Source organism: Condylostylus longicornis, unplaced genomic scaffold, assembly GCF_029603195.1.
Source record: "Condylostylus longicornis isolate FDR11 unplaced genomic scaffold, ASM2960319v2 ptg000018l, whole genome shotgun sequence".
Lineage (NCBI taxonomy): Eukaryota > Metazoa > Arthropoda > Insecta > Diptera > Dolichopodidae > Condylostylus > Condylostylus longicornis.
This window is the reverse complement of record NW_026577987.1, coordinates 8,580,216-8,589,734: the sequence shown is the minus strand read 5'-3', so window position 1 is coordinate 8,589,734 and position 9,519 is coordinate 8,580,216. Positions and strand designations below refer to the sequence as shown.

The following is a 9,519-nucleotide window of genomic DNA, read 5'->3' as shown; positions in this document are numbered from 1 at the left end:
CATAGGAATTCTCGTTTATAAAAAGTTTATTGACGTTTATTAAACGAAAGATCTTTTTTAAATTATACATAGTTTATAAATTTCAAAAGAGTTCGTGAGAATGATCTTAAGAATAATCAATATTGGAAGAAAATGGAAATTTTAAACTAAAAACCGAAACACTAAATTAAGTAACCATTTTTTGGTTGTAGAAACAATTTTAAAACTAATATATGTTTGCGTATTATAAAAATAATAAATCTAAAATTTACAAGTCGCCTCTTTAGCTCAGTGGTAGAGCACAGGTCTTGTAAACCTGGGGTCGTGAGTTCAATCCTCACAGGAGGCATTTTTTTTCATTGATAGATGAAGGATTTTTATAAACTATGTTTTTATCATTAGAAATTGGTTAATTTTGAATAAGGTAATATTTTCAGTTATAAGAGTAAATAGAATATTTTTTGCTCAGACAGAAAACTTTATATTTGAAGGAAAACTTAACACAGCGTTGAATACAAAAAATTTTTTGCAAGCTCATAAATAACTACTACATGAAGGTAGTAGATATTTATGAGCTTGGGGTTGTATGTCAACTTTTTCGGTTACAAAATTGAGAATCATTAAAATATAATAAATCAAGATACTTATTTACTTCTAAATTTTTCAGGAAAACCAACGGCAAAAAGGCAAATTACATTCACCCAATTTTGTTCCGTATAAAAGGAACAATGATTTTATATGAACAGCGTACAAATCGAGTATATTCACTACATTCTGGTTATATAACGGCAAATCTTCGAAAATAAATTCCATTGAAATTGCATGAATTTGTTGAAGAAGCAGTATTTGAACTTTAGTATAAAAGAATTGTTACAAAATGGAACGCGAAAACAGCAAAAATTTAGTAAATTTGATGCACACACTTCGAACTATAATTGATGCTGAATGTATTAAAGAATTATTTATAACGTATAGGAAAAAAAGTTGCAAATATAATTATTAAACAAGTAAAAACGTTTCAGTCGATTGAATTATACCCTGCACCTTTCGTTATTGTGCAGCAATTACTCGAACCTGTGAAATCATTCTATAGAAACTTCATGGACATGTCTGACCTATAGTTAGACATCCGACTGCCAAGTTTCATGAATCTGACTTTATTTTTCCAAATATGTAAAATAAGCTTTTGGAGTTGTAAGGCAAGTACCTGAACCTGTTGTCCAACTTAGTCCAATAACAATAGGGTTCGTCCTTGGCACAAAAGAAAAAACTTGTGAAAGTTTGGTGTCGATTGCATTATTCGTTTTTGAGTTATCGTGCGATCGGACGGACGGACATGTCTAAATCGAAGCAGAATTTTACGCTGAGCAAGAATATATATATATGTCCATACCGCAGATGACTCCTTCAAGTAGTTACAAACTCCATACCAAAGTTAATATACCCTTCACGAAGTGCAGGGTATAAAAATTATTTAATTTTTTTGTTAGTTTGGAAAGACTTTTATTGTATTGAATATTTTTTTTCTGTTATGTAATTAAATAAATTAATGATTTTTTTTTTACCTTTGGTTGCTATTTATTTTTAAATAGCCTCTTTAGCTCAGTGGTAGAGCACAGGTCTTGTAAACCTGGGGTCGTGAGTTCAATCCTCACAGGAGGCATTTTTTTTTCAATTTATCAAAGAAATATTTTTATAGACTTTGAATTTACTGTTTGAATTTTTATTAAGTCCACAATTTACGTTATTATTGCATAATTTATTTCAATAATTCACCAAAAAGATAAAAAGAAATCAAATTAATTTTACTCAAAGTTCTGTTTTTTCAATTGAGATAATTTATCATATACATATGTACGTACATAATAAGTATCTGAAATACCCGCAGAACAGATGTGTAGCATTAAGAAACTTCATTCAAGTTAATACCAGAGTTTTTTTGTTTTTGTTCTGCTTTTTTTCAAATTTTTATCATATTTACACAAGTATTTTATTTTAATATTCTAATATTTAATCTGCTAGAATAAAACATTTTTTAATAACAAGTGTGTTTATTTAGACTTGTGTCATTAAAAAATATGATTCCGTAAACTGCTTTTAAAATAAATTAAAAAAAAATTTCTCTTCACGAACAATATTTGGAAGTACAGTAATAACTTGCTTTAAGTCGTTTTTGGATCAAAAATTTAGAACGTTAACTGAAATATTTCTCATTCATTTTTAATTTGAAGGGCTTAAAGAGAGAAAATAGTATTAAAAACCTTAGAAACTTATACATATATCGAATCTTTCTATATTATGTTCTTATGTACTTTCTATATTATGAGGTTACTTTATGTGAGGGATTACTGTATAAGTAATCAATAAAAAATTTTGTTAATTTCAGAAACAGGTGCTTATATCGATTAAACGAATTATCAGGTTTCAGTTTAATTTACAATTTTACTATAGGTACTACAGTTTACTTAAATTGTAAATTGATTTGCTAAAACTCATTTCGTCCAACACATATTTACGTTCAATATGTGCACATTTCAAGCTTTTCCTGAACTTCAATAATTTCGTTCTTGAAATTTTTTATAATAAAAATTTCTAAAGAATATTTTTATAAAAATTCACCGGATGCATAACTATTATAAAAATTATACAATTAAAATATTTAAGTACTTATTATTGCGATTCCTGACAAGATATACAAAACATACAAAGATACATAAACAATAAAACATTGAAATACCTTGAAACATTAAAATTCAAATATATGTATGTATATGTATACAAGTACGGTATAAGTAAAACGGTATTAAAAATATGTAAACATTCTTATGTGTGTATGTACTTAATATTTACTTACTTATTATATTAACATTGTACCTTATTCAGATTAGTTTTTTTATTTTCTAAATAGGTACTTATTTTGTTCATTATACAAAATAAATGCACAAACACATGTAAGCATGTGCACAAAATATGTACATATAAGTATGTATATTCATATGTACGAGTTTGGGTATAGAATATTTAAAATTTATATAACCTTCAGTTGTAACGGTTTAACTAAACATAACCATTATTATTATAGTGTTACACTATAATTAAGATTAATTTACCCAACTATTATTAAATATAATTACAGTAATATATGTATGTATGTATACATATAAATAATTACTAACACTAGAAAATTTTTATCTTTAAATTAAAGCATTATTCACTTTGTTCTTTATTTTTATATTTTTTTTCTTGATTTATTATTATTCTCTTTTCATTTTTTTTTTCTTTTTAAAAACGGTAAATTGTGCAAATACCGTAACAAATTTCATGACATACAAAATCATAATATACATTCATACATACATAAGCTAGTGTGTAAACTTAATAGAGAACTTGAACTAATTTTAGAACTTAATTTGAAATGAAACACAAGCAACAATAAAATAACTTTAACTTTTAATAAAGAAAAAAAACCTAACCTAAAATAATAAAAAATGAAAATAATTAGCATTTCCCACCCAAACTGTGTTAAGTGTATAAAGAGAGGAGGTCATGATTTTTTTCCATTAGGAAATTTACTATTTTATTTTTTTATTTTTTCTGGTTTTATTGAAGTTTTGTGTGTATGGATTTCACTTCAAATTCGGTCCAAATATTTTATTCGAATGTTCTCTTAATTCGTTCTTTATTCTCTTAGCCCTTGTTTAATTCAATGATTTGCATAGTTTTCATTTACATTTTTTGAGATTTAACTATGCGAGAAAGAAAAGTTAGTATTGACTTCTATTTATTTCTAAGATTGTGTCATAATTTTATTTGAAGGGATCAGAAGAATTGTTATTAAGCTCCGAATACCAAGTAGCTTTCCAATTTACATGAAAGGTTATACACATATTATAAACCCAACATATCTTTCATAACCGAGTTCATAAACTTTATTTGAATTGCTGTAATAATTAAATATGAAAATTTTGACAATATAACATTTAAAATTTTTAATTAATTAACATATTTTAAGAAATAGAAAATTGCAAGTAAACATAAAAAATAATTTATAAATAAGTTTCTAAATGACTTCATTCAGAAGTTTTATGTGAGAATCACCTGTACTGAATTCGACGTGTACTATGTACGAGTGAATAATGTTGGAAGAGAATTATAAATTTAACATTTAGTTTTTTATGCAACGAAATAAAATTTTGTGTTATAAATTTTCATTGAATATACTGTTTCAAATTAGTAACCAATTTTGAGATTTAGAGTTAAATATGCATCTGTTCATTTGTTTATATATTCGATCGTAACTCAATGAATCCTTATTAATTTGGAATCGATCGAACTTCAAATATAATTTATTCATGTTTTGCAAACTCTAAGAAACTGTTCGAATATTGTATAAACCAAATTAGTGATTTAGTTACGGTTGCGAATAAAATCATACGACAGTTCCCTCGGACGTATTGAGAATGAGAAATGAAGAGGCATGTCTCTTTATATGATTTTAAAATGTACGAATCATTAAACTTTTTTAATTTCCTTAGAAATAATTATTTAATAAAACATACACTATGTTTCGAGCAACAACCTGTTGAAAAAAAAAGGTACCAGATTTTTCTTGCATATAAATAAATGCTTATTAGCTACGGAACCATGTGACATAGAGTAACCATAGGGCAATTGACTGCTCTTTATTTTTGGTCTTACAATCAATTTGATCTGTTCCATAGTTTTCCAGATAGAGATCGTCAAGGTCAATTTTTGTTTTTTAAAAAACTCGAAATTTTTCAAAAATTGTGTTATTTTTTTTCTGCTTTTTGTTTTTTCAATGCGCCGCATTGAGATCTAAAAGTTAACCCATACATTTTCCTCTATCTTTCCATTGTTTTGCCAATAAAACGTGTTAAATGTGTTAAAAAAACATGCGAATTTCATACAAATTCCTTACTATACATACTAAACTAAAAAAAACAATTTTATCTTCCTCCCTCCCCCGCCACTCCCACCATTTTTTGCAAATTGATCAAAAAATCATTCCTGTAATAATTATTGCCACCTAATGCGACCACCCTGTACATTTGTAAATATACACCTAGATATTCACACGTACATATATTTACAATGGCCGCAATTGAATTTGACCACAAATTATGTAAGCAAGTATTACGTACAATGTATATTTGAATTAAATGAATGTTTTGTCATATAACTCATCATTATGAGAAGCCAATTTCAGCCTACAAGATATTTAATTCTACTTCATTTTTTAACATTTTTTTTTGTGATTTTTTCATTTGTCTTGCACTTCATTACTGTTTCCAATTTTGTATTTTCTCTATGATTTTTGACGGAACTATTCCTAGCATCTATTTCATCAAGCAAGAAAAATCAAAACTCAAAAAATTTATTTCTTGCATTCGTGTTTTTCTTTCTATTTAAATTTTTTTTTGCCTTTATTAAAACCCAAATCAACTCAAGTATGTGGTGGGATTAAAATAATTGACTATTGCTTGCCTCCTCGACTTAAATTTCTTCTGTTTATTTTAATTTCAATCTATTATATTATCATGTGAAATATATTCAGATACTTACATGCGTACATACTCCTATATTGCATTGTATTTCATAAAATATGTGCATTAAAAATTGTGACTCATACCCTTTTTGATCGCATGAAGAAATTATGAACATATTTGATGTTTTTAACGGGTTAAAAAAAAATACAGCACTAATGATACAGAAATTTTGATTATAATTTGAAAATCTGTACGTGTATATGTATGGACTTGTTTGTAGTATGCTCGCTATTCTATACTAATGCTAGCATATAGTATGCTCGCTTTCTTCTTATTTTAAAATAAGGGGTCGTTAACATTTTCGTATTGCAAAGTTGAAATATAAAATGCATAATTCCATTTATTTTTATGTACATGTGATGCACTTACATACATTCATAAGAATGTGTGTAATATAATAATAAAATTCTTAGAGGAGGATTTATGATGGCCTAATGACATGGTGCCACGCTTCTTTTTTCTAGTGTATTTTTACTTTTTTTTTTTTTTAATTAAAGAGGAAATTGAGGCAACACAAAATAAAGTACACAAAAAAGGGGGGATTATGAAAATTTATTTGACATTTTTCCTCTATTTTGATTGTTGATTTTAAGCGTTCTATCTCAGTTCTTCTCAAGTTTTAATAAGTGTCGTAAAAACAAAATATTAATCAACCACTATTTTATTTACTTAAGAAGTATATAGAAGAACAACCATGTTAAATGAAATTTGTTGGACAAATGCAATATTAAAGAATGTGTTGAAATAATTTTAATTTGCCATACTGTTTTTTTTCCTGTTTTTCGGTCTATAATTTTTCTTGGGAATCTTATTTTTGGATACTTAAGAGTGACAAATGAAATTCTTTTTAATTTAAATTTAAGTTTAATTGAATATCACTTTGAATGAATCAATCTTATATAAACTATAATTTGACAAACTGAATTTAATTTTAATTGGGTATGAAACGAAATCGTCACAATTTATGACATTTAGTTTAAATCTTTAAAATTTAGTTTAATCTTTAAAGACGTAATGTTGGTTTTAGAAAAAGATTCATTTTCTGAAATTCGACTTCTCTCAACTACTCGTCAATATTTCAGTTTTTTGGTCAACTCAACTAACAAAAGGGATTGAAATATTAAATTTTCCGTTAATTAGATTTATAGATATAAAATTAATAATCGGTTTTTGAGTGCCGAAAAATTTAATAGTCCATTGTTTTAACAGCCAGAATTGAAATATTTAATCAATTTAAAAAAAAAAGTGGTTGAATGAACTATAGTCCGTGGTAATAATCCACTTATAAGCTTAATAATTTGTCACTTTGCAAGACCAAGCTTATATATTTAAGAGCATCTGTTGACGATTTTTCTTGAAGTGATGCAAAATTTTAAATCTGCCCGTACAAAAAGTCAAGTTTCTAAGGCTTGAAGTACTGCGTAAAAGTTGATCAATCAAAAGTAAATATAGATACAAATTTCTATCAAAATCGACTGTATCACCCGAAATCGAGATTCACGAATGCACAAATAAACCGATCAACATCTCACCAAAAATTGTTCATTTACGTCTCTCTACCTGAAATTTAATGACACCATATAACATCATTTATTGTCTACAATGTGTTTACATATACATACTGTAAAAATAAACTCAAAGGAATTTTTATACAATTTTTCGGATTTTTCAGTAGACACACAAGGATGGGAGGATTTCCTATATTAAAAATTATACACAATATAATTTAAATTATGGAAACTTTATTTAAAGAATCAAAGTAGTAGATTTTTAACTAGTTCTTATTTAATATTAAAAAAAATTGCTCTATAAATTGTACTACTTCTGTTATTTCAAATTCTCGAACAATCAATGGCAATCTGACTTTACGTTTGCAATGTTAATAACAATCGCTTTAATTTGAAAATATATATATTTGTATGTATGTTTAATAACTTAGTCCTTTCTACCTAAGAACCTATCCATGTGCAATAAACACAATCTTAAGAATCATAAATTTAATTCATTTAAAACTTAGATATGTAAAATAAATCCCGTTGCGTTACATACTTTCTATTTTAAATCAAATCTAATCTTTTATGCAAATAATTTAAAAATAAACAAGTACATTTTTGTTCTATGGTCTAAAATTTTATTAAGAACGTATTTTCCAACTTAATAATTAACTCTGAAAATTTCATGTTTTCCTAATATATTTTTATATATGTAGACGTGTGTTTTAAAGCTCTAAAACTTTGATTCTAATTTCGAATTTGACAAAAAGGGAAAAAAACGAATAAACTTTCTTTCCAATTAATGGTCAACTTAACATACATTTGTACATACAATATTTTTCTATAGCAAAATTAGGTTAGATTAAATCTACGACAAAGTGTGCTGGCTTTTTCAATATAAGATTAAGGTTATCTGCTGAAGCTCAGACTTTACGTCAAAATGCAACAATTTGCTACGAAAATTATAATCAAAATAAGAATCAGCGGATTACGGCTCCAATCTTTCACGAAAATTAATAATTGTCGCCACTTTACTTTACAAAATCCTAAGAAATTTAATTTCTACTATTTGCCGACTTTCATCAGGCTCAGATCAAAGCTTAATTTAAGTGCTCAAGCATTAAAATTTTTTTTATGGTACAGAAGACACTAAAACCATTTCTATGTGAAGATTTTAAAGCCCTTATTTTTCACTATTTTTGATTTTTATTGATTTTAAACGCTCTAATTATCAACTATTATTCATCATTTTTGATGAGAAGAGTCACTCAAAAAAAATGATGAGAAGAGTCACTTATAAACCATCTGAATTTTAATGTTTTTGTTAAAATGTAACAAAATAATAACAAAATTGAAACGAAATTTCATACAAACTTTTAATTTGAAAAACAAAAATTGATTTTAAAAAATTTGAAATTTTTTAAAAGAAAAACTAGAATTTTCATTTTGGAAAAACAAAAAAAATCTAGTAATCAAAAAATTTTTTTCGAAAGTTTTCTTGGTAAAAAAAATGGTAGGTTTTTAATTTTTGCCAATTTTTGTAAGAATTAGTACCTATGTATATGGTTTGAAATTTTTAAATGCATTTTTCTCAGATTGGGTGCAATTTAAAAATTTGAAAAAATAATTTTCGGAATCTAGACACCATTTGGCATCTGAAGCTAATTAAATTATCCAGCTGGAGCGAATTTTTAAAGACATGCCATATAAATTTTGACATTTATTCTAATAGAAATTTTTTTTTTTTCAGTAGAAAATAATTAAATAATTTAATGCGATTAATAAATTTTAGAAAAATTTCTACAAAAAGTAAATTGGCATACGGTTGATGCAACTAAAGAGGTGTTGCAGTAAAGAAATTAATTTAAGATATGCGATTGAATTTCATAGGAGATTAATAAATTCCCTAGGAGAATTTAGTATTCGTTTTGAGAAATTTGTAAAATTTTTATTAAATTCAATTGTGATTTTTGTACTATATCTTCTGTAACATAAAAATTTTTTTAACGTTTGAGGACTTAAATTAATGCTTAAACAGCTGCGAAAAATTCTATAAAAAAATTTCAAAAATTAGTTAGAAAAAAGTGAAAAAATAAAGCAAAGGAAAAATTTGATTTTCCCTAAAGTTCGAATACTTAGTATTCCGAAGCCACATAAAATACAGAATCAAGCAGCATGTCTCTTTTAAGCCCTTTACTAGGTCTTTCAGAAACTGTTTGTTTGAAGTTCCTATCTTTTTCAGAATGGGTGTTATAATCCAAGAACCTTGAATAAATAAAAATTTGTGAAAATTTGTGAAAATCCCTGGAATTCGGAAACACTTGAGATTTGGCACCCAATCTGGAACAAAAGTTTTACCAAATTTTCGATCTTCTAACCAATGGAATTTGTTTTTGTATAACTTTCTGAATCATCCTGTATATACATATATAATGTAATATTTTCTCTATTTTGCAATTTAAAAGACGAAAAAAAAATGT

The 9,519-nt window shown here is 26.2% G+C and overlaps 2 non-coding genes across 2 annotated transcripts; both read left to right on the top strand.

The window, feature by feature from the left end:
• The first annotated feature begins 256 nt into the window (after window positions 1-256).
• Trnat-ugu (transfer RNA threonine (anticodon UGU)) lies at window positions 257-328 on the top strand. The gene has a single exon. It is a non-coding gene; the product is annotated as a tRNA-Thr (tRNA).
• A 1,242-nt stretch (window positions 329-1,570) lies between these two features.
• Trnat-ugu (transfer RNA threonine (anticodon UGU)) lies at window positions 1,571-1,642 on the top strand. Its single transcript has one exon. It is a non-coding gene; the product is annotated as a tRNA-Thr (tRNA).
• The last annotated feature ends 7,877 nt before the right edge of the window (window positions 1,643-9,519 follow it).